Source organism: Lissotriton helveticus, chromosome 1_2, assembly GCF_964261635.1.
Source record: "Lissotriton helveticus chromosome 1_2, aLisHel1.1, whole genome shotgun sequence".
NCBI lineage: Eukaryota > Metazoa > Chordata > Amphibia > Caudata > Salamandridae > Lissotriton > Lissotriton helveticus.
In genome coordinates this window covers 401,317,988-401,342,525 of record NC_136058.1, presented here as the reverse complement: position 1 = coordinate 401,342,525, position 24,538 = coordinate 401,317,988, and positions in this window count along the sequence as shown.

The following is a 24,538-nucleotide window of genomic DNA, read 5'->3' as shown; positions in this document are numbered from 1 at the left end:
GGCAAGCTTCTGCTTCCAGCCCGACCGGGTAACCTTTTACCTCCGGTTGCCACGCACTCCTTGGGTAAGCGTCTGCTTTAGCCCAACCGGATGGCCTTTTTTGCTTCCGGTGCCCACTCACTCCCGGGTAACCAGCCGGTTCCCACCCGGCCGGGTGACCTTTCACTTCCGGTGTCCACATATTTCCTACCGGGTAAGCGTTTGTTCCCACCCCAGCCCGGGGCCTCTTCCCTTCCGGTGCGTACCCTCTTGTTACATGGGCAAGCCGATGTGCTTCCCGCCCGCCAAACCTGGTTGGCTGTTCCCCCACCCATCTCTGCGAGGTGCCCCGGAAACCGGTACCCCAACTTCCTCCATGTCACAGACTCTGCCCTCTGTTGTGTAATTGTTTACTTCCGGTTCACCTGAACACAGAGGGCTCGGGGAGCTTGCCAGTGACCCCCTGGGTCCTGACTGCCCGTTTGCGGTCTGTGCCCGCTTCGCAACCTGCTTTTTGTACTATTCTTGGATCGCTTTGTAGGTACCGCCATGCCTCTCTGGAAGCTATCGCTGCCCGCGAGGCCCCCCCATGCCATTACTGCGGCCCCATTCTTACGAACTACCAACAGCCCCTTGCATTCAATGCTGCTAGTATCAATCAATCAATCAAGTCATTTATAGAGCGCACTACTCACCCGTAGGGTCTCAAGGCGCTAGGTGGGGTGGGGGGGGCCGTTACTGCTCGAACAGCCAGGTCTTGAGCTTCTTCCTGAAGGAGAGGTGGTCTTGGGTCAGGCGCAGGTCAGTCGGGAGTGAGTTCCAGGTCTTGGCGGCCAGGTAGGAGAAGGACCTTCCTCCTGTTGTCGCTCTTCGGATGCGGGGGACGGCGGCGAGGGCGTGGCTGGTTGATCTGAGGTGGCGCTTGGGAGTGTAGAAGTTGATCCGGTTGTTGAGGTAGCTCGGGCCTTGGTCGTGTAGGGCTTTGGGCGCGTGGGTGAGGAGACGGAAGGTGATTCTTTTGTTGACGGGGAGCCAGTGCAGGTCTCTCAGATGTCCGGAGATGTGGCTGTTTCGTGGGATGTCGAGGATGAGTCTGGCTGAGGCGTTCTGGATCCGCTGGAGTCTCTTCTGGAGCTTGGCGGTGGTTCCGGCGTAGAGGGCGTTGCCGTAGTCCAGTCGGCTAGTGACGAGGGCCTGGGTGACAGTCTTCCTGGTCTCGGTGGGGATCCACCAGAAGATCTTCCGTAGCATGCGTAGGATGTTGAAGCATGACGAGGAGACGGCGTTGACTTGTCTGGTCATGGAGAGGGAGGAGTCCAGGATGAAGCCCAGGTTGCGTGCGTGGTCCGTCGGCTTGGGTGCGGTGCCCAGGGTGGGGGGCCACCAGGAGTCGTCCCAGGCGGAGGGCGAGGAGCCCAGGATGAGGACCTCCGTCTTGTCTGAGTTCAGTTTCAGGCGGCTGGTCGTCATCCATTCGGCTACATCTCTCATCCCTTCGTGCAGGTTGGCTCTGGCGGCGGCGGGGTCGTTGGTCAGGGAGAGGATCAGCTGGGTGTCGTCGGCGTAGGAGATTATGTTGAGGTTGTGTTGGCGTGCGATGGCCGCGAGGGGGCTCATGTAGACGTTGAAGAGGGTGGGGCTCAGCGAGGATCCTTGAGGGACGCCGCAGATGACTTCGGTGGCCTCTGACTTGTACGGTGGTAGGCGGACTCTCTGTGTTCTTCCGTTGAGGAAGGAGGTGATCCATTCCAGTGCCTTCTCCTGGATTCCAATGTTGCCGAGGCGCTGTACTAGGGTGCGGTGGCAGACAGTGTCGAAAGCCGCGGAGAGGTCCAAGAGGATGAGGGCCGCTGTTTCTCCGTTGTCCATCAGGGTTCGGATGTCATCGGTGGCAGCGATGAGGGCGGTCTCGGTGCTGTGGTTCGCTCGGAAGCCAGACTGTGAGGGGTCGAGGGATCCATTCGTCTCGAGGAAGGCGGCCAGCTGTTTGTTGACGGTCTTCTTGATGACTTTGGCCGGGAACAGGAGGAGCGAGATGGGACGGTAATTCTTGAGTTCGGTGGGGTCTGCTGTAGGTTTCTTGAGAAGAGCGCTGAGCTCTGCGTGCTTCCAGCTCTCCGGGAAGGTGGCGGTGTCGAAGGAGGTGTTGATAATGTCCCGCAGGTGGGGTGCGATGACAGCGTCGGCCTTGTTGAAGATGTGGTGAGGGCAGGGGTCAGTCGGAGATCCGGAGTGGACGGAGTTCATTGTGCGTATGGTGTCTTCGATGCTGATCGGAGTCCAGGTGCGGAGGGTGGTGGTGGGTGGCGTTGTTGCGGTTGTGGCGTGCGTTGGTTGGTTGCTGAAGCTGTTGTGTATGTCCGCGATCTTGTTGTGGAAGTAGGACGCGAGGGAGTTGCAGAGGTCTTGCGACGGGGTGATGTCATTGTTTCCGGCGTTGGGGTTGGAGAGCTCTTTCACGATGTTGAAGAGTTCCTTGCAGTTGTGTGCGTTGTTGTCCAGCCGGTCCTTGTATGTATTTTTCTTGGTGGCGCGGATCAGTTGGTGGTGTTTCCGGGTGGCGAGCTTGAGGGTGGTCATGTTGTCCGTAGTTGGTTCCCTTCTCCATACTTTCTCGAGGGCTCGGCAGTTCTTCTTGGAGCTCTTGAGTTCGTCGGTGAACCATGGGGTTTTTCTGCTGCCGGGTCTGCTGGGCGGGGTTCTCAGAGGGGCGAGTTCGTCCGCGCAGTTGTTGATCCACTTCTTGAGGTTGTCGGCGGCCTGGCTGGGGTTCGCTGAGCTGGCGGGAGGGTGCTGGCTCAGGGAAGCGGTGAGCTGGTCGGCTGTGATCTTGTTCCAGCTTCTTCGGGCAACCTGTTGCTGGTGTTGGTGGATCGTCGTTCTTTTGAAGGTGAAGTGGACGCAGCTGTGGTCCGTCCAGTGGAGTCCTGTTGCGTGGCTGAAGGTGACGTCTTTGCTGGATGAGAAGACGGCGTTGAGTGTGTGTCCGGCGAGGTGGGTGGGGGTGGTCACCAGTTGCTTGGGTCCGAGGTTGGCGAGGTTGTCGAGCAGGGTGATGGTGTTGCGGTCGCTGTTGTTCTCCAGGTGGAAGTTGAGGTCCCCCAGGAGGATGTAGTCGGCGGAGGGGAGGGCATGCGGGCTGATGAAGTCGGCGATGTCCTCGCTGAATCGTGTGCGTGGACCCGGGGGTCGGTAGATCAGGGTGCCTCTGAGGGTGGTCTTCGGGTCGGTGTGGATCTGGAAGTGCAGGTGTTCGGCGGTGGTTAGGGTGTCGTCGGTGTTGGTCGTGATGCGGATGGTGTCTCTGTGGATGATGGCGATGCCTCCTCCCATCTGGTCGGCGGTGCGGTTCCTCCGTGTGATCTTGTAGCCCTCTGGGATGGCGATGGCGATGTCGGGCGCTGAGGAGGCGTTCATCCAGGTGCAGGACATCTGTTCCAGTGTCGATAAGTACACACCATCTGCTCTGTAATAGTGCGGCTGCCGCAAGTTAATCATGGTGTGCCTGATGCTACCTAAACCTACACCCTTTAAAATTTGGCCATGAGGCTGTTTAGCCTCTTCCTTGACAATTCCCTGCCGTTTTGGGAGCGCGCACCAGCCTATCCCCTTCTAGGAATTATTTCGGACCATGCAACTTCCGTGGTGTCCATGATCCTAGCTAACTTGGTGAGATCCTTCTTTAACATGTGAAGTATTTCCCCCCGCCCCATCCCTGGAAAGTAATTTCCCCCTAGGTGAATATTAAAACACTTGCGTCCTTCGCAAAGGTACAGAATTTTTTCTAATACACCTACCACATTTGTATTAAATATTGCCGATATGACCACAGTATAGCTCCCTCCTAGGTATTGAGCCCCCTCCAGGAAATAATCTCAGAGTACCCCACTTTGTGTAATACATGCTCCTTCCTAGTTTGGATGTATTTCTTTATAACAAGAAAGAAGTTGCCCCTTCCTATAGATGGGAAGTTATTTCCTACAGAAGTCAATAATCACAACATTAGCATTTGTTGACTAGTTGCGGCATTATTTAATCTTAAGCAGTGCACCCTTGACCGTTGAAAAGCAATGCTGAATTCCCCCTTTATTGCTGCCAGCTGTGTCTGTAGCCCTGGAAAGGTCACAGTACTTGATCGCCCAACACCGCTCTGCACTCTGTGAAGTAGAACAAAAACACAGCAATGGTGACTAATAATCTCTTAGGAATTACTTTCATATACTGCTTAAGCATTACATTTTTTTTTTAACTTCTTGCACCGATGTCCACACAATGTTTCCCTTGCTTCTGGCATCCCATATTTCTGAGTTAGGATGTATTCTAGTAAAGTATTCCCGCCTGGTATTACCTGTACCCAGCCAGGAGCCTAACTGGGAAATGCTGGCCATCCACCTGTATGCTATATACAGTTATTCAGTGTTACCTGCACCTGGCTCTTAAAACCCCCACTTATGGCAATGCGCCTGACAGCAGTCGTGCATCCCCTGCTACTGTACCCACCCCAGCTATGTCTTGGCGGTGTTCCTTATACTTTCCAAGCCTGCTGCCCATCCTGCTGTATTTTTTTTTTTGCCCAGTCTGTGAACTCCACCACTACGACCCCTTTCTCCATCCGAATGCACTGCTCCTTTACTTATAATCCAAATTAAAACCATCCTATTAGCCCTCGTATTCGCCCCACCTGTGCCCAGACTTCGTCGCACACACCCTTGTTAACCGTAGAGGCACATTGTTTGGTTTTTTTTCATTTTTTTTTTCTTTTTCTTTTAAATGTATTTATTTATTTATTTATTTTTGCTGTTGTCCCCCTACAGGCACCCACCTAGTGTTGAGACCCAGGCATGTCTATTCATTATATCATAACTTCCACTATAATCTACCACCAGTACCTAATCGCTTATTCACAACCCTTGTGCGCCGTACATTCCCTCTGTTGTTACCCCGAACACATGTGGACTACTTCCCAGCGTGTGACCTACCAAGAACACTCTATCCCCTTCACTGACCCTTTACCAAATTCATGCCACCCTTGCCCTCCCTCCCCCCCCCCACCATCCGGCATTGATGGAGGCGTGCTGGGGAAGGGGGCAGAGGGTGTTAGGAGCTCATCATTCTCCCAACACCCCCCACCCCAAACCCCCAGCATGAGCCTTGCCCCTCTCCCCAAGGCCGGGGGTGGAGTCGCATTCCCATTTTGCCACAGCTAGTAATTCTGCACCACCACCTGTCATGCAATCCATGCACCTAATTTCGAAAATAACTCCCCTTGAGGCTATGAAAATAAACCACAAAAACATATTTTAGCAGGGATAGTAAAACTTAGTGAATTCCTAGTTCTTAAATCAGAGACTCTTTTCGTATTGTTATTTTTAATACTACCATTTCTATTACTAAGTACACAAAGTGATCAATGGAATACTTAAATTCATTCATTTGTTGGACCGTATACCAAACTCATTCTTTTACACACCCTGCTACCTCAGCATTTTGGACCCAGGTCGTCCCTCACCACAACACACCCCTCCTAATATGTAGCTCTGTCACTTCCTGCAGACTGGCTAACGATGCAGTGACCACAGTTCTATATGAACATGGGTAGTGTGACTTCAACGCGAAGGACACTTCCTGTGGGAGAAACGTACTGCCACTGCCCTTACTTCTGTAATGAAGGGCTGGAAAACAGAGTAAACCTGCCCTTAGTGTCATAAGCCTCTGTATTAACAGTGGTATTTGTTGAAGAGGTGTATGACGTCATGTTATTGCTCTTAGCTCCCGGCCTTTCAAATAAGAAAATGCTGATCATTACAGTGCGAGCATTACTTAAGAGCCTACAACACCAGCTCATTCGAACTCGGAGTATGTTCCTGCCTTCCCAATTGGTGCCCTGATCACTATCCTGACCCCCTGACCCTCCCTCGGCCAGACAGCAGCGATACGGCCCTCTCAGTGCTTGAAAATGTACCATTTGTCCATCCTGTCGCCGAGTCCTCCTTATGAAGGCCGTCTATCCCGTACACTCGCCACAGGGAACTCATTCCGAATTTTTGTGCCTTACCACTTACAAATGTCACTAGCCGCCACTGTTCAGCCCGCTCCTCCTGCCTGGCATCTGCTAATGTCTGGCCTGACACTTTTTGATGTGACCGGCTACGGATTTATTTTGTAAGTTCTTGGTCTCAGATGCCTCCCCATGTGCCAATATTCCGAAGGGAATTATCTACTTTACACCTCCTTGTAGTGACCTGTAAGGGGGGACAACCCTGTCCATGGAAAGTTACCCAAGTTTCTTTTATCGTTTTTTTTTGCTCTTTTTTGTTCACCGTCCGTTCGGGTGTAGCAGCTATTTATTTATTTTATCTATTTATTTATTTATTTTGCCTAGCTTCCTACGTTGTTACCCGTGTACGTTATATTATTGCCCTAGTCAGTGAGTAATATCATCTCCCCGTGCCTTCATCCCCTTGTCCATTTACATTTCACCTGTAGTTGTGTGACTTGTGTTCCCACTATATTTCGGCATCTTGCACCTCTTTGGTCTCCACATGCACCCAAATGTGCTGCATTATATTGCATATATACATATTTTTTTTTTTGGGCCGCATATATTTTTAACCCTGCCACATACTTTAGCTCAAGCCTTAGTTGCTGCTTATTTATCTTATGCAACTAACCACCATTGACAACGCCCATAGACCCAACTTCTTGTTAGTATGCTGCTACTTCTTGTGACATATATATAGGTGCAATGACAGACACAAAATACAAGTAATGCTCCACACTAAGCTAAGCACCCCTTTTTTAAATTTTTTTATTATTTTTTTAATTATTATTTTTGTTACGTAATTTAAGCCACGCCCTCTATTATAATAACAACGCAGCTGGCGTTTAATCCAGTTTTTGCCTGCCAAGCAATTTTATTTCTCCCCGACAGAAATATTTTTATTGTTAATACCTACATTGCGAGGGACCCTGTGTTACCCTTTTGACTTCAATCCTATCCCCAAATGGCCAACATCACGTTCTATTTTGAATAAATATAACTGACAATGTTAATGAGTCTCGTACGAATATTGTTGGACAGGCCTGGTATATATCCACCGGGGGAGACGGGAGCCGAGTCATGCGTGGGGGCGATCCCCTGGGACAACTAGGCCGCCGTTGGGTGGTATAGAGTGGGACTCCTAGGATGCTCTTTCTGTCACTTTTCTGGAAGCATGTGTGACTTTCTGTCACCTGCGACCCTTAGCAGGGGCTCGCGCTCGAAGGCTGCCTGGCCCTCCTCCCCACTGAAATGGAAGTAGTACTATGCGTCTTTATTTATATAATGCCTCCTGCGGTCTACATGAGTACTCCTGTAGGGTGCAAATACGAATGCACCGCCACAACGGAGCAGAGCATATTTCACACTCTTTGAGACCCTAAATGTTCTGGTGAAAGCCGTTCTTTCCGAAGAGGACCCCTCCTTCGAGTGTTAATGGGCCTAGGAGTAGAGAGGTAACAAGTGGATGCAGAAGTATCAGAGGGGGTGGACGTGCTGGTGAAGCGTTGAGACATTAGTAAAGAAGTTCAGTGACGAAACAGACTTGACACTATCTACTATATACGTGAGGCAATGAATACTTCAGCTGGCCGGCGCAGTCACCGATCTGACCTCCACTAGCAGATCTCAGCAGTGGCTGGCAGCCATTACTTGAGCTGTGAAACCCCTGGTGAGAGCAGCAGGGGCTGCCACTAAGTCAGTGCCGGACAGATAAGGCTACCCCTGGGGGCGATGTTTGAACATGGGTGTTAGGGGGGATAGTAGTCATGTACTCCAAGAAGAGAAAGGGAAAACATATACGCAAAGAAAGGAGAACGGGGGTAAGGACATTGCCTAACTGGGGTAGTATATCTTTCTTTACCCTCCAACACTCCGCACCACATCTCTGTGCACCCGTCAATCCTGACGACCCCGCCGCAAGCCCCCTGCAGGACCAGTATTATCCTTCTAACTGTGTTTTGTACTCTTTTGTAACATGCACACGTCTCTTTTGTCGTGTAACACAGTTTGCTACCTCTCACATTTTATTTCCTTTCGATACTTGCACACTTGCTACCACTGCCTACGTAACGTTTTTTCTTGTGTTTGAGTGTCTGCCATTTATTGCAGTATTTTACCTCTACTTGTACTTTGTTCGCTGTTGTAACCTGCACATATGTCACTTTTTCCTCCTGTAATGCACTGTTTGCTACCTCATGTATTTTGTTTGCTCACAATTGTCACTTTTGCTTCATGTAACTTAACGTTTACTTTTGTAATCTGTTCACGTGAAATGTTCTCCTCATGTACCATTTCTGTGCCTATCAGGGCCGGACTGGGAACCAAAACCGGCCCTGGCAAAGTGCTCGGCCGGCCCCCCCCCGCCCCCCGGGCGGGAGGGGGGCGAACGCTTTGCCAGGGCCGCTTTTCAGCCGATTTTGTTACAGGGCCGGTTTTGCAGCTATGCTGCAAAAATGGCTCTGCAACAAAAACGGCCCCCAGGGCCCAAAACCGGCCCCTACCCTTGCGGCCGACCGGGGGATTGCCCGGTGCCCACAACGGCCAGTCCGGGCCTGGTGCCTATTGTGAAGCCTTTGACACCTTCGGGTAAAGTCCGCGCTATACAAAAACGCATAAACACGTCCCCCACCCACAGGACTGCATCCGCCTCCACTGTGTCCTTCATATCACCCGCCCCCCAGGGACCTCTGCATAACGCGAAGTAGTTGCTCCCTGTGTAGCGCCTCTTACTCCTCCCCCAGACAACCCTCCCCTTCCCCCGTCACCCGGGGCCCAGCCGTGGGTGCAGCGCTCACCAGAGCCTGACTCTGCAACCCTCCACCTCCTCCACATTCCTCAGAAGCCCACCCCACCCCTTCAACCTGAGACCGAGGAGAACGTTCTTAAGCCCTGTATTCTAGCTCTGCCTGGCCCCATCCCCCTTTTCGAAGTCAGACGGCCCCATTTCCACAGTCATCCATCATTCGCCCCGTATATATATTAATGACTCTGTAGATGCCCGGAGCCTCGGCCTGTAGCACACGTGCTGACCACCGCCTGCCCCAGTCACTTCTTACGACCAGACAGCCCTCCCCCCTGGGCCCCAGTCCTTGCTTGTGTGCGGTACGAGACCCTAGTAGCGCAAAGAAGCGCTGAGGCCCCCTGCGGTGCGCCACCCTTTCCTCCCTCTCTCTAACCACTATTGCACTCCCTTTCCTGCCGAGCTGTGTCACACCGCCCCGTGGGCCCCTTATTCGTGCCATTATCATAAATGCTGCCAACAAACGCCTCCTGGAAACAATCCTTCCGACTCTAACTTTGACTTACTACCTGGGCACCCCGTTGTCATGGCGAAGCAACAACCCATTCTCCCACCTGCAACCTTTATAGCAACAATTTAGGGTATCTATGCCCGAAATATAGAAAAATACCATAATGCTCTTGGTATTGACGCTAGAGGTCTCTATATGTATTGCTCGGTGGGTTACTTTTCCCCGCCATTCCCTCTCGTTGACTTCGCTGGCGCCCCCCGCACAGAAGGCTCTATTAACAAAAACAGCCCGAGCCAGCCAAACCGGAATGTCCTGGACGTGGACGAGAGAACTAGCAGCGGCTCTTCCTTTCGGCTAATGATGCTTTAGATCAGTATGGCGGGGAGGGCATGTGAGGAGCCTCTGCTGACACCCCCCTACACCATCCATCGGCGCCTTTAGCATTTATTTTGCCGTGAGGATGGGAAACCCAAGAAATTTACCAAAACCCATCTTTCTTCCAACAATGTCCTAAGCCGCTGCCTATGAACCCCTCGCGAGGCAGCGGAGACCTTTGTGTCTCTGCAGTTCAGAGTGTAACTCCTTCATTGAACCTCGCACGCACAGTACGGTACCATCGGCGGCACTTGTCCCAGCCCTTCCCCCTGCTCCACGCCGCCTGTTGTCCCAACCCATCCCCCCTGCTCCACGCCGCCTGTTGTCCCAGCCCCTCCCACCTGCTCCTCGCCGTCTGTTGTCCCAGCCCCTCCCCCCTCTCCACGCCGCCTGTTGTGCCAGCCCCTTCCCCTGCTCCACGCCGCCTGTTGTCCCTGCTCCACGGCGCCTGTTGTTCCAGCCCCTTCCCCCTGCTCCACGCCGCCTGTTGTCCCAGCCCCTCCCCCTGCTCCAAGCCGCCTGTTGTCCCAGCCCCTCCCCCCTGCTCCACGCCGCCTGTTGTCCCAGTCCCTCCACCCTGCTCCACGCCGCCTGTTGTCCCAGCCTCTCCCCCTGCTCCACGCCGCCTGTTGTCCCAGCCCCTTCCCCTGCTCCACGCCGCCTGTTGTCCCAGCCCTGCCGCCTGTTGTCCCAGCCCCTTCCCCTGCTCCACGCCGCCTGTTGGCCCAGCCCCTTCCCCTGCTCAACGCCACCTGTTGTCCCAGCCCCTTCGCCTGCTCCACGCTGCCTGTTGTCCCAGCCCCTCTCCCTGCTCCTCGCCGCCTGTTGTCCCAGCCCCTTCCCCTGCTCCACGCCGCCTGTTGTCCCAGCCCCTTCCCCTGCTCCACGCCGCCTGTTTTCCCAGCCCCTTCCCCTGCTCCATGCCGCCTGTTGTCCCAGCCCCTTCCCCTGCTCCACGCAGCCTGTTGTCCCAGCCCCTCCCCCTGCTCCTCGCCGCTTGTTCTCCAAGTCCCTCCCCCCTGCTCCACGCCGCCTGTTGTCAAAGCCCCTTCCGCTGCTCCACGCTGCCTGTTCTCCCAGCCCCTCCCCCATGCTCCACGCGGCCTGTTGTCCCAGCCCCTTCCCCTGCTCCACGCCGCCTGTTGTCCCAGCCCCTCCCCTGCTCCTCACCGCCTGTTCTCCCAGCCCCTCCCCCTGCTCCTCGCCACCTGTTCTCCCAGCCCCTCTTCCCTGCTCCACGCTGCCTCTTGTCCCAGCCCCTCCCCCTGCTCCTCGCCGCCTGTTGTCCCAGCCCCTTCCCCTGCTCCATGCCGCCTGTTGTCCCAGCCCCTTCTCCTGCTCCACGCCGCCTGTTCTCCCAGCCCCTCCCCCCTGCTCCACGCCGCCTGTTCTCCGAGCCCCTCCCCCCTGCTCCTCGCCGCCTGTTCTCCCAGCCCCTCCCCCCTGCTCCACGCCGCCTGTTGTCCCAGCCCCTTCCCCTGCTCCACGCCGCCTGTTGTCCCAGCCCCTTCCCCTGCTCCACGCCGCCTGTTGGCCCAGCCCCTTCCCCTGCTCAACGCCACCTGTTGTCCCAGCCCCTTCGCCTGCTCCACGCTGCCTGTTGTCCCAGCCCCTCTCCCTGCTCCTCGCCGCCTGTTGTCCCAGCCCCTTCCCCTGCTCCACGCCGCCTGTTGTCCCAGCCCCTTCCCCTGCTCCACGCCGCCTGTTTTCCCAGCCCCTTCCCCTGCTCCATGCCGCCTGTTGTCCCAGCCCCTTCCCCTGCTCCACGCAGCCTGTTGTCCCAGCCCCTCCCCCTGCTCCTCGCCGCTTGTTCTCCAAGTCCCTCCCCCCTGCTCCACGCCGCCTGTTGTCAAAGCCCCTTCCGCTGCTCCACGCTGCCTGTTCTCCCAGCCCCTCCCCCATGCTCCACGCGGCCTGTTGTCCCAGCCCCTTCCCCTGCTCCACGCCGCCTGTTGTCCCAGCCCCTCCCCTGCTCCTCACCGCCTGTTCTCCCAGCCCCTCCCCCTGCTCCTCGCCACCTGTTCTCCCAGCCCCTCTTCCCTGCTCCACGCTGCCTCTTGTCCCAGCCCCTCCCCCTGCTCCTCGCCGCCTGTTGTCCCAGCCCCTTCCCCTGCTCCATGCCGCCTGTTGTCCCAGCCCCTTCTCCTGCTCCACGCCGCCTGTTCTCCCAGCCCCTCCCCCCTGCTCCACGCCGCCTGTTCTCCGAGCCCCTCCCCCCTGCTCCTCGCCGCCTGTTCTCCCAGCCCCTCCCCCCTGCTCCACGCCGCCTGTTGTCCCAGCCCCTTCCCCTGCTCCACGCCGCCTGTTGTCCCAGCCCCTTCCCCTGCTCCACGCCGCCTGTTGTCCCAGCCCCTTCCCCTGCTCCTCGCCGCCTGTTCTCCTAGCCCCTCCCCCCCTGCTCCACGCCGCCTGTTGTCCCAGCCCCTTTCCCTGCTCCACGCCGCCTGTTGTCCCAGCCCCTCCCCCTGCTCCTCGCCGCCTGTTGTCCCAGCCCCTTCCCCTGCTCAACGCCGCCTGTTGTCCCAGCCCCTTCCCCGCTCCACGACACCTGTTGTCCCAGCCCCTCCCCCTGCTCCTCGCCGCCTGTTCTCCCAGCCCCTCCCCCCTGCTCCATGCCGCCTGTTGTCCCAGCCCCTCCCCCTGCTCCTCGCCGCCTGTTCTCCCAGCCCCTTCCCCCTGCTCCACGCCGCCTGTTGTCCCAGCCCCTTCCCATGCTCCACGCCGCCTGTTGTCCCAGCCCCTTCCCCTGCTCCACCCCGCCTGTTGTCCCAGCCCCTTCCCCTGCTCCACGCCGCCTGTTGTCCCAGCCCCTTCCCCTGCTCCTCGCCGCCTATTCTCCCAGCCGCTTCCCCTGCTCCACGCCGCCTGTTGTCCCAGCCCCTTCCCATGCTCCACGCCGCCTGTTGTCCCAGCCCCTTCCCCTGCTCCACCCCGCCTGTTGTCCCAGCCCCTTCCCCTGCTCCACGCCGCCTGTTGTCCCAGCCCCTTCCCCTGCTCCTCGCCGCCTATTCTCCCAGCCGCTTCCCCTGCTCCACGCCGCCTGTTGTCCCAGCCCCTCCCCCTGCTCCTCGCCGCCTGTTTTCCCAGCCCCTCCCCCCTGCTCCACGCCACCTGTTGTCCCAGCCCCTCCCCCACTCCTCGCCGCCTGTGTCCCAGCCCCTCCCCCTGCTCCTCGCCGCCTGTTCTCCCAGCCCCTCCCCCCTGCTCCACGCCCCCTGTTGTCCCAGCCCCTCCCCCTGCTCCACGCCGCCTGTTGTCCCAGCCCCTCCCCCCTGCTCCACGCCGCCTGTTGTCCCAGCCCCTCCCCCTGCTCCTCGCCACCTGTTCTCCCAGCCCCTCCCCCTGCTCCTCGCCGCCTGTTGTCCCAGCCCCTTCCCCTGCTCCACGCCGCCTGTTGTCCCAGCCCCTTCTCCTGCTCCACGCCGCCTGTTCCCCCAGCCCCTCCCCCCTGCTCCACGCCGCCTGTTCTCCTAGCCCCTCCCCCCTGCTCCTCGCCGCCTGGTCTCCAAGCCCCTTCCCCTGCTTCACGCCGCCTGTTGTCCCAGCCCCTTCCCCTGCTCCACGCCGCCTGTTTTCCCAGCCCCTTCCCCTGCTCCACGCCGCCTGTTGTCCCAGCCCCTTCTCCTGCTCCACGCAGCCTGTTGTCCCAGCCCCTCCCCCTGCTCCTCGCCGCTTGTTCTCCAAGTCCCTCCCCCCTGCTCCACGCCGCCTGTTGTCAAAGCCCCTTCCGCTGCTCCACGCTGCCTGTTCTCCCAGCCCCTCCCCCATGCTCCACGCGGCCTGTTGTCCCAGCCCCTTCCCCTGCTCCACGCCGCCTGTTGTCCCAGCCCCTCCCCTGCTCCTCACCGCCTGTTCTCCCAGCCCCTCCCCCCTGCTCCACGCCACCTGTTGTCCCAGCCCCTCCCCCTGCTCCTCGCCGCCTGTTCTCCCAGCCCCTCTTCCCTGCTCCACGCTGCCTCTTGTCCCAGCCCCTCCCCCTGCTCCTCGCCGCCTGTTGTCCCAGCCCCTTCCCCTGCTCCACACCGCCTGTTGTCCCAGCCCCTTCTCCTGCTCCACGCCGCCTGTTCTCCCAGCCCCTCCCCCCTGCTCCACGCCGCCTGTTCTCTGAGCCCCTCCCCCCTGCTCCTCGCCACCTGTTCTCCCAGCCCCTCCCCCCTGCTCCACGCCGCCTGTTGTCCCAGCCCCTTCCCCTGCTCCACGCCGCCTGTTGTCCCAGCCCCTTCCCCTGCTCCACGCCGCCTGTTGTCCCAGCCCCTTCCCCTGCTCCTCGCCGCCTGTTCTCCTAGCCCCTCCCCCTGCTCCACGCCGCCTGTTGTCCCAGCCCCTTTCCCTGCTCCACGCCGCCTGTTGTCCCAGCCCCTCACCCTGCTCCTCGCCACCTGTTGTCCCAGCCCCTTCCCCTGCTCCACGCCGCCTGTTGTCCCAGCCCATTCCCCGCTCCACGCCGCCTGTTGTCCCAGCCCCTTCCCCTGCTCCACGACGCCTGTTGTCCCAGCCCCTCCCCCTGCTCCTTGCCGCCTGTTCTCCCAGCCCCTCCCCCCTGCTCCATGCCGCCTGTTGTCCCAGCCCCTCCCCCTGCTCCTCGCCGCCTGTTCTCCCAGCCCCTTCCCCCTGCTCCACGCCGCCTGTTGTCCCAGCCCCTTCCCATGCTCCACGCCGCCTGTTGTCCCAGCCCCTTCCCCTGCTCCACCCCGCCTGTTGTCCCAGCCCCTTCCCCTGCTCCACGCCGCCTGTTGTCCCAGCCCCTTCCCCTGCTCCTCGCCGCCTATTCTCCCAGCCCCTTCCCCTGCTCCACGCCGCCTGTTGTCCCAGCCCCTCCCCCTGCTCCTCGCCGCCTGTTCTCCCAGCCCCTCCCCCCTGCTCCACGCCACCTGTTGTCCCAGCCCCTCCCCCGCTCCTCGCCGCCTGTGTCCCAGCCCCTCCCCCTGCTCCTCGCCGCCTGTTCTCCCAGCCCCTCCCCCCTGCTCCACGCCCCCTGTTGTCCCAGCCCCTCCCCCTGCTCCACGCCGCCTGTTGTCCCAGCCCCTCCCCCCTGCTCCACGCCGCCTGTTGTCCCAGCCCCTCCCCCTGCTCCTCGCCACCTGTTCTCCCAGCCCCTCCCCTTGCTCCTCGCCGCCTGTTGTCCCAGCCCCTTCCCCTGCTCTACGCCGCCTGTTGTCCCAGCCCCTTCTCCTGCTCCACGCCGCCTGTTCCCCCAGCCCCTCCCCCTGCTCCACGCCGCCTGTTCTCCTAGCCCCTCCCCCCTGCTCCTCGCCGCCTGTTCTCCAAGCCCCTCCCCCCTGATCCACGCCGCCTGTTGTCCCAGCCCCTTCCCATGCTCCACGCCGCCTGTTGTCCCAGCCCCTTCCCCTGCTCCTCGCCGCCTGTTCTCCTAGCCCCTCCCCCCTGCTCCACGCCGCCTGTTGTACCAGCCCCTTCCCCTGCTCCACGCCGCCTGTTGTCCCAGCCCCTCCCCCTGCTCCTCGCCGCCTGTTGTCCCAGCCCCTTCCCCTGCTCCACGCCGCCTGTTGTCCCAGCCCCTTCCCCTGCTCCACGCCGCCTGTTGTCCCAGCCCCTCCCCCTGCTCCTCGCCGCCTGTTCTCCCAGCCCATCCCCCCTGCTCCACGCCGCCTGTTGTCCCAGCCCCTCCCCCTGCTCCTCGCCGCCTGTTCTCCCAGCCCCTTCCCCCTGCTCCACGCCGCCTGTTGTCCCAGCTCCTTCCCATGCTCCTCGCCGCCTGTTGTCCCAGCCCCTTCCCCTGCTCCACGCCGCCTGTTGTCCCAGCCCCTTCCCCTGCTCCACGGCGCCTGTTGTCCCAGCCCCTTCCCCTGCTCCTCGTCGCCTATTCTCCCAGCCCCTCCCCCCTGCTCCATGCCGCCTGTTGTCCCAGCCCCTTCCCCTGCTCCACACCGCCTGTTGTCCCAGGCCCCTCCCCCTGCTCCTTGCCGCCTGTTCTCCCAGCCCCTCCCCCCTGCTCCACGCCACCTGTTGTCCCAGCCCCTCCCCCTGCTCCTCGCCGCCTGTTGTCCCAGCCCCTCCCCCTGCTCCTCGCTGCCTGTTGTCCCAGCCCCTTCCCCTGCTCCACGCCGCCTGTTGTCCCAGCCCCTCCCCCTGCTCCTCGCCGCCTGTTGTCCCAGCCCCTCCCCCCTGCTCCACACCGCCTGTTGTCCCAGCCCCTCCCCCTGCTCCTCGCCGCCTGTTGTACCAGCCCCTCCCCCCTGCTCCACGCCGCCTGTTGTCCCAGCCCCTCCCCCTGCTCCTCGCCGCCTGTTGTCCCAGCCCCTCCCCCTGCTCCTCGCCACCTGTTCTCCCAGCCCCTCCCCCTGCTCCTCGCCGCCTGTTGTCCCAGCCCCTTCCCCTGCTCCACGCCGCCTGTTGTCCCAGCCCCTTCTCCTGCTCCACGCCGCCTGTTCCCCCAGCCCCTCCCCCCTGCTCCACGCCGCCTGTTCTCCTAGCCCCTCCCCCCTGCTCCTCGCCGCCTGGTCTCCAAGCCCCTTCCCCTGCTTCACGCCGCCTGTTGTCCCAGCCCCTTCCCCTGCTCCACGCCGCCTGTTTTCCCAGCCCCTTCCCCTGCTCCACGCCGCCTGTTGTCCCAGCCCCTTCCCCTGCTCCACGCAGCCTGTTGTCCCAGCCCCTCCCCCTGCTCCTCGCCGCTTGTTCTCCAAGTCCCTCCCCCCTGCTCCACGCCGCCTGTTGTCAAAGCCCCTTCCGCTGCTCCACGCCGCCTGTTCTCCCAGCCCCTCCCCCATGCTCCACGCGGCCTGTTGTCCCAGCCCCTTCCCCTGCTCCACGCCCCCTGTTGTCCCAGCCCCTCCCCTGCTCCTTACCGCCTGTTCTCCCAGCCCCTCCCCCCTGCTCCACGCCACCTGTTGTCCCAGCCCCTCCCCCTGCTCCTCGCCGCCTGTTCTCCCAGCCCCTCTTCCCTGCTCCACGCTGCCTCTTGTCCCAGCCCCTCCCCCTGCTCCTCGCCGCCTGTTGTCCCAGCCCCTTCCCCTGCTCCACACCGCCTGTTGTCCCAGCCCCTTCTCCTGCTCCACGCCGCCTGTTCTCCCAGCCCCTCCCCCCTGCTCCACGCCGCCTGTTCTCTGAGCCCCTCCCCCCTGCTCCTCGCCGCCTGTTCTCCCAGCCCCTCCCCCCTGCTCCACGCCGCCTGTTGTCCCAGCCCCTTCCCCTGCTCCACGCCGCCTGTTGTCCCAGCCCCTTCCCCTGCTCCACGCCGCCTGTTGTCCCAGCCCCTTCCCCTGCTCCTCGCCGCCTGTTCTCCTAGCCCCTCCCCCCTGCTCCACGCCGCCTGTTGTCCCAGCCCCTTTCCCTGCTCCACGCCGCCTGTTGTCCCAGCCCCTCACCCTGCTCCTCGCCACCTGTTGTCCCAGCCCCTTCCCCTGCTCCACGCCGCCTGTTGTCCCAGCCCCTTCCCCGCTCCACGCCGCCTGTTGTCCCAGCCCCTTCCCCTGCTCCACGACGCCTGTTGTCCCAGCCCCTCCCCCTGCTCCTCGCCGCCTGTTCTCCCAGCCCCTCCCCCCTGCTCCATGCCGCCTGTTGTCCCAGCCCCTCCTCCTGCTCCTCGCCGCCTGTTCTCCCAGCCCCTTCCCCCTGCTCCACGCCACCTGTTGTCCCAGCCCCTTCCCATGCTCCACGCCGCCTGTTGTCCCAGCCCCTTCCCCTGCTCCACCCCGCCTGTTGTCCCAGCCCCTTCCCCTGCTCCACGCCGCCTGTTGTCCCAGCCCCTTCCCCTGCTCCTCGCCGCCTATTCTCCCAGCCCCTTCCCCTGCTCCACGCCGCCTGTTGTCCCAGCCCCTCCCCCTGCTCCTCGCCGCCTGTTCTCCCAGCCCCTCCCCCCTGCTCCACGCCACCTGTTGTCCCAGCCCCTTCCCCCTGCTCCACGCCACCTGTTGTCCCAGCCCCTTCCCATGCTCCACGCCGCCTGTTGTCCCAGCCCCTTCCCCTGCTCCACCCCGCCTGTTGTCCCAGCCCCTTCCCCTGCTCCACGCCGCCTGTTGTCCCAGCCCCTTCCCCTGCTCCTCGCCGCCTATTCTCCCAGCCCCTTCCCCTGCTCCACGCCGCCTGTTGTCCCAGCCCCTCCCCCTGCTCCTCGCCGCCTGTTCTCCCAGCCCCTCCCCCCTGCTCCACGCCGCCTGTTGTCAAAGCCCCTTCCGCTGCTCCACGCCGCCTGTTCTCCCAGCCCCTCCCCCATGCTCCACGCGGCCTGTTGTCCCAGCCCCTTCCCCTGCTCCACGCCCCCTGTTGTCCCAGCCCCTCCCCTGCTCCTTACCGCCTGTTCTCCCAGCCCCTCCCCCCTGCTCCACGCCACCTGTTGTCCCAGCCCCTCCCCCTGCTCCTCGCCGCCTGTTCTCCCAGCCCCTCTTCCCTGCTCCACGCTGCCTCTTGTCCCAGCCCCTCCCCCTGCTCCTCGCCGCCTGTTGTCCCAGCCCCTTCCCCTGCTCCACACCGCCTGTTGTCCCAGCCCCTTCTCCTGCTCCACGCCGCCTGTTCTCCCAGCCCCTCCCCCCTGCTCCACGCCGCCTGTTCTCTGAGCCCCTCCCCCCTGCTCCTCGCCGCCTGTTCTCCCAGCCCCTCCCCCCTGCTCCACGCCGCCTGTTGTCCCAGCCCCTTCCCCTGCTCCACGCCGCCTGTTGTCCCAGCCCCTTCCCCTGCTCCACGCCGCCTGTTGTCCCAGCCCCTTCCCCTGCTCCTCGCCGCCTGTTCTCCTAGCCCCTCCCCCCTGCTCCACGCCGCCTGTTGTCCCAGCCCCTTTCCCTGCTCCACGCCGCCTGTTGTCCCAGCCCCTCACCCTGCTCCTCGCCACCTGTTGTCCCAGCCCCTTCCCCTGCTCCACGCCGCCTGTTGTCCCAGCCCCTTCCCCGCTCCACGCCGCCTGTTGTCCCAGCCCCTTCCCCTGCTCCACGACGCCTGTTGTCCCAGCCCCTCCCCCTGCTCCTCGCCGCCTGTTCTCCCAGCCCCTCCCCCCTGCTCCATGCCGCCTGTTGTCCCAGCCCCTCCTCCTGCTCCTCGCCGCCTGTTCTCCCAGCCCCTTCCCCCTGCTCCACGCCACCTGTTGTCCCAGCCCCTTCCCATGCTCCACGCCGCCTGTTGTCCCAGCCCCTTCCCCTGCTCCACCCCGCCTGTTGTCCCAGCCCCTTCCCCTGCTCCACGCCGCCTGTTGTCCCAGCCCCTTCCCCTGCTCCTCGCCGCCTATTCTCCCAGCCCCTTCCCCTGCTCCACGCCGCCTGTTGTCCCAGCCCCTCCCCCTGCTCCTCGCCGCCTGTTCTCCCAGCCCCTCCCCCCTGCTCCACGCCACCTGTTGTCCCAGCCCCTCCCCCGCTCCTTGCCGCCTGTGTCCCAGCCCCTCCCCCTGCTCCTCGCCGCCTGTTCTCCCAGCCCCTCCCCCCTGCTCCACGCCCCCTGTTGTCCCAGCCCCTCCCCCTGCTCCATGCCGCCTGTTGTCCCAGCCCCTCCCCCCTGCTCCACGCCGCCTGTTGTCCCAGCCCCTCCCCCTGCTCTTTGCCACCTGTTCTCCCAGCCCCTCCCCTTGCTCCTCGCCGCCTGTTGTCCCAGCCCCTTCCCCTGCTCTACGCCGCCTGTTGTCCCAGCCCCTTCTCCTGCTCCACGCCGCCTGTTCCCCCAGCCCCTCCCCCCTGCTCCACGCCGCCTGTTCTCCTAGCCCCTCCCCCCTGCTCCTCGCCGCCTGTTCTCCAAGCCCCTCCCCCCTGATCCACGCCGCCTGTTGTCCCAGCCCCTTCCCCTGCTCCACGCCGCCTGTTGTCCCAGCCCCTTCCCCTGCTCCTCGCCGCCTGTTCTCCTAGCCCCTCCCCCCTGCTCCACGCCGCCTGTTGTACCAGCCCCTTCCCCTGCTCCACGCCGCCTGTTGTCCCAGCCCCTCCCCCTGCTCCTCGCCGCCTGTTGTCCCGGCCCCTTCCCCTGCTCCACGCCGCCTGTTGTCCCAGCCCCTTCCCCTGCTCCACGCCGCCTGTTGTCCCAGCCCCTCCCCCTGCTCCTCGCCGCCTGTTCTCCCAGCCCATCCCCCCTGCTCCACGCCGCCTGTTGTCCCAGCCCCTCCCCCTGCTCCTCGCCGCCTGTTCTCCCAGCCCCTTCCCCCTGCTCCACGCCGCCTGTTGTCCCAGCTCCTTCCCATGCTCCTCGCCGCCTGTTGTCCCAGCCCCTTCCCCTGCTCCACGCCGCCTGTTGTCCCAGCCCCTTCCCCTGCTCCACGCCGCCTGTTGTCCCAGCCCCTTCCCCTGCTCCTCGTCGCCTATTCTCCCAGCCCCTCCCCCCTGCTCCATGCCGCCTGTTGTCCCAGCCCCTTCCCCTGCTCCACACCGCCTGTTGTCCCAGGCCCCTCCCCCTGCTCCTCGCCGACTGTTCTCCCAGCCCCTCCCCCCTGCTCCACGCCACCTGTTGTCCCAGCCCCTCCCCCTGCTCCTCGCCGCCTGTTGTCCCAGCCCCTCCCCCTGCTCCTCGCTGCCTGTTGTCCCAGCCCCTTCCCCTGCTCCACGCCGCCTGTTGTCCCAGCCCCTCCCCCTGCTCCTCGCCGCCTGTTGTCCCAGCCCCTCCCCCCTGCTCCACACCGCCTGTTGTCCCAGCCCCTCCCCCTGCTCCTCGCCGCCTGTTGTACCAGCCCCTCCCCCCTGCTCCACGCCGCCTGTTGTCCCAGCCCCTCCCCCTGCTCCTCGCCGCCTGTTGTCCCAGCCCCTCCCCCTGCTCCTCGCCGCCTGTTCTCCCAGCCCCTTCCCCCTGCTCCACGCCACCTGTTGTCCCAGCCCCTTCCCCTGCTCCACGCCGCCTGTTGTCCCAGCCCCTTCCCCCTGCTCCACGCCGCCTGTTGTCCCAGCCCCTTCCCCTGCTCCACGCTGCCTGTTCTCCCAGCCCCTCCCCCATGCTCCACGCGGCCTGTTGTCCCAGCCCCTTCCCCTGCTCCACGCCGCCTGTTGTCCCAGCCCCTCCCCTGCTCCTCACCGCCTGTTCTCCCAGCCCCTCCCCCTGCTCCTCGCCGCCTGTTGTACCAGCCCCTCCCCCCTGCTCCACGCCGCCTGTTATCCCAGCCCCTCCTCCTGCTCCTCGCCGCCTGTTGTCCCAGCCCCTCCCCCTGCTCCTCGCCGCCTGTTCTCCCAGCCCCTTCCCCCTGCTCCACGCCGCCTGTTGTCCCAGCCCCTTCCCCCTGCTCCACGCCGCCTGTTGTCCCAGCCCCTCCCCCTGCTCCTCGCCGCTTGTTCTCCAAGTCCCTCCCCCCTGCTCCACGCCGCCTGTTGTCAAAGCCCCTTCCGCTGCTCCACGCTGCCTGTTCTCCCAGCCCCTCCCCCATGCTCCACGCGGCCTGTTGTCCCAGCCCCTTCCCCTGCTCCACGCCGCCTGTTGTCCCAGCCCCTCCCCTGCTCCTCACCGCCTGTTCTCCCAGCCCCTCCCCCCTGCTCCACGCCACCTGTTGTCCCAGCCCCTCCCCCTGCTCCTCGCCGCCTGTTCTCCCAGCCCCTCTTCCCTGCTCCACGCTACCTCTTGTCCCAGCCCCTCCCCCTGCTCCTCGCCGCCTGTTGTCCCAGCCCCTTCCCCTGCTCCACGCCGCCTGTTGTCCCAGCCCCTTCTCCTGCTCCACGCCGCCTGTTTACCCAGCCCCTCCCCCCTGCTCCACGCCGCCTGTTCTCCGAGCCCCTCCCCCCTGCTCCTCGCCGCCTGTTCTCCCAGCCCCTCCCCCCTGCTCCACGCCGCCTGTTGTCCCAGCCCCTTCCCCTGCTCCATGCCGCCTGTTGTCCCAGCCCCTTCCCCTGCTCCACGCCGCCTGTTGTCCCAGCCCCTTCCCCTGCTCCTCGCCGCCTGTTCTCCTAGCCCCTCCCCCCTGCTCCACGCCGCCTGTTGTCCCAGCCCCTTCCCCTGCTCCACGCCGCCAGTTGTCCCAGCCCCTCCCCCTGCTCCTCGCTGCCTGTTGTCCCAGACCCTTCCCCTGCTCCACGCCGCCTGTTGTCCCAGCCCCTTCCCCGCTCCACGCCGCCTGTTGTCCCAGCCCCTTCCCCTGCTCCACGACGCCTGTTGTCCCAGCCCCTCCCCCTGCTCCTCGCCGCCTGTTCTCCCAGCCCCTCCCCCCTGCTCCATGCCGCCTGTGGTCCCAGCCCCTCCCCCTGCTCCTCGCCGCCTGTTCTCCCAGCCCCTTCCCCCTGCTCCACGCCGCCTGTTGTCCCAGCCCCTTCCCATGCTCCACGCCGCCTGTTGTCCCAGCCCCTTCCCCTGCTCCACCCCGCCTGTTGTCCCAGCCCCTTCCCCTGCTCCACGCCGCCTGTTGTCCCAGCCCCTTCCCCTGCTCCTCGCCGCCTATTCTCCCAGCCCCTCCCCCCTGCTCCACGCTGCCTGTTGTCCCAGCCCCTTCCCCTGCTCCACGCCGCCTGTTGTCCCAGCCTCTCCCCCTGCTCCTCGCCGCCTGTTCTCCCAGCCCCTCCCCCCTGCTCCACGCCACCTGTTGTCCCAGCCCCTCCCCTGCTCCTCGCCGCCTGTGTCCCAGCCCCTCCCCCTGCTCCTCACCGCCTGTTCTCCCAGCCCCTCCCCCCTGCTCCACGCCCCCTGTTGTCCCAGCCCCTCCCCCTGCTCCACGCCGCCTATTGTCCCAGCCCCTTCCCCTGCTCAACGCCGCCTGTTGTCCCAGCCCCATCGCCTGCTCCACGCTGCCTGTTGTCCCAGCCCCTCCCCCTGCTCCTCGCCGCCTATTGTCCCAGCCCCTTCCCCTGCTCCACGCCGCCTGTTGTCCCAGCCCCTTCCCCTGCTCCACGCTGCCTGTTTTCCCAGCACCTTCCCCTGCTCCACGCCGCCTGTTGTCCCAGCCCCTTCCCCTGCTCCACGCAGCCTGTTGCCCCAGCCCCTCCCCCTGCTCCTCACCGCTTGTTCTCCAAGCCCCTCCCCCCTGCTCCACGCCGCCTGTTGTCAAAGCCCCTTCCCCTGCTCCACGCTGCCTGTTCTCCCAGCCCCTCCCCCATGCTCCACGCGGCCTGTTCTCCCAGCCCCTCCCCCCTGCTCCACGCCGCCTGTTGTCCCAGCCCCTTCCCCTGCTCCACGCCACCTGTTGTCCCAGCCCCTTCCCCTGCTCCACGCAGCCTGTTGTCCCAGCCCCTCCCCCTGCTCCTCGCCGCTTGTTCTCCAAGTCCCTCCCCCCTGCTCCACGCCGCCTGTTGTCAAAGCCCCTTCCGCTGCTCCACGCTGCCTGTTCTCCCAGCCCCTCCCCCATGCTCCACGCCGCCTGTTGTCCCAGCCCCTTCCCCTGCTCCACGCCGCCTGTTGTCCCAGCCCCTCCCCTGCTCCTCACCGCCTGTTCTCCCAGCCCCTCCCCCCTGCTCCACGCCACCTGTTGTCCCAGCCCCTCCCCCTGCTCCTCGCCGCCTGTTCTCCCAGCCCCTCTTCCCTGCTCTATGCTGCCTCTTGTCCCAGCCCCTCCCCCTGCTCCTCGCTGCCTGTTGTCCCAGCCCCTTCCCCTGCTCCACGCCGCCTGTTGTCCCAGCCCCTTCTCCTGCTCCACGCTGCCTGTTTACCCAGCCCCTCCCCCCTGCTCCATGCCGCCTGTTCTCCGAGCCCCTCCCCCCTGCTCCTCGCCGCTTGTTCTCCCAGCCCCTCCCCCCTGCTCCACGCCGCCTGTTGTCCCAGCCCCTTCCCCTGCTCCTCGCCGCCTGTTGTCCCAGCCCCTTCCCCTGCTCCACGCCGCCTGTTGTCCCAGCCCCTTCCCCTGCTCCTCGCCGCCTGTTCTCCTAGCCCCTCCCCCCTGCTCCACGCCGCCTGTTGTCCCAGCCCCTTCCCCTGCTCCACGCCGCCTGTTGTCCCAGCCCCTACCCCTGCTCCTCGCCGCCTGTTGTCCCAGCCCCTTCGCCTGCTCCACGCCGCCTGTTGTCCCAGCCCCTTCCCCGCTCCATGCCGCCTGTTGTCCCAGCCCCTTCCCCTGCTCCACGTTGCCTGTTGTCCCAGCCCCTCCCCCTGCTCCTCGCTGCCTGTTCTCCCAGCCCCTCCCCCCTGCTCCATACCGCCTGTTGTCCCAGCCCCTCCCCCTGCTCCTCACGCCTGTTCTCCCAGCCCCTTCCCCCTGCTCCACGCCGCCTGTTGTCCCAGCCCCTTCCCATGCTCCACGCCGCCTGTTGTCCCAGCCCCTTCCCCTGCTCCACCCCGCCTGTTGTCCCAGCCCCTTCCCCTGCTCCACGCCGCCTGTTGTCCCAGCCCCTTCCCCTGCTCCTCGCCGCCTATTCTCCCAGCCCCTCCCCCCTGCTCCACGCCGCCTGTTGTCCCAGCCCCTTCCCCTGCTCCACGCCGCCTGTTGTCCCAGCCCCTCCCCCTGCTCCTCGCCGCCTGTTCTCCCAGCCCCTCCCCCCTGCTCCACGCCACCTGTTGTCCCAGCCCCTCCCCCGCTCCTCGCCGCCTGTGTCCCAGCCCCTCCCCCTGCTCCTCGCCGCCTGTTCTCCCAGTCCCTCCCCCCCTGCTCCACGCCCCCTGTTGTCCCAGCCCCTCCCCCTGCTCCACGCCGCCTGTTGTCCCAGCCCCTTCCCCTGCTCAACGCCGCCTGTTGTCCCAGCCCCTTCGCCTGCTCCACGCTGCCTGTTGTCCCAGCCCCTCCCCCTGCTCTTCGCCGCCTATTGTCCCAGCCCCTTCCCCTGCTCCACGCCGCCTGTTGTCCCAGCCATTTCCCCTGCTCCACGCCGCCTGTTTTCCCAGCCCCTTCCCCTGCTCCACGCCGCCTGTTGTCCCAGCCCATTCCCCTGCTCCACGCAGCCTGTTGTCCCAGCCCCTCCCCCTGCTCCTCACCGCTTGTTCTCCAAGCCCCTCCCCCCTGCTCCACGCCGCCTGTTGTCAAAGCCCCTTCCCCTGCTCCACGCTGCCTGTTCTCCCAGCCCCTCCCCCATGCTCCACGCGGCCTGTTGTCCCAGCCCCTTCCCCTGCTCCACGCCGCCTGTTGTCCCAG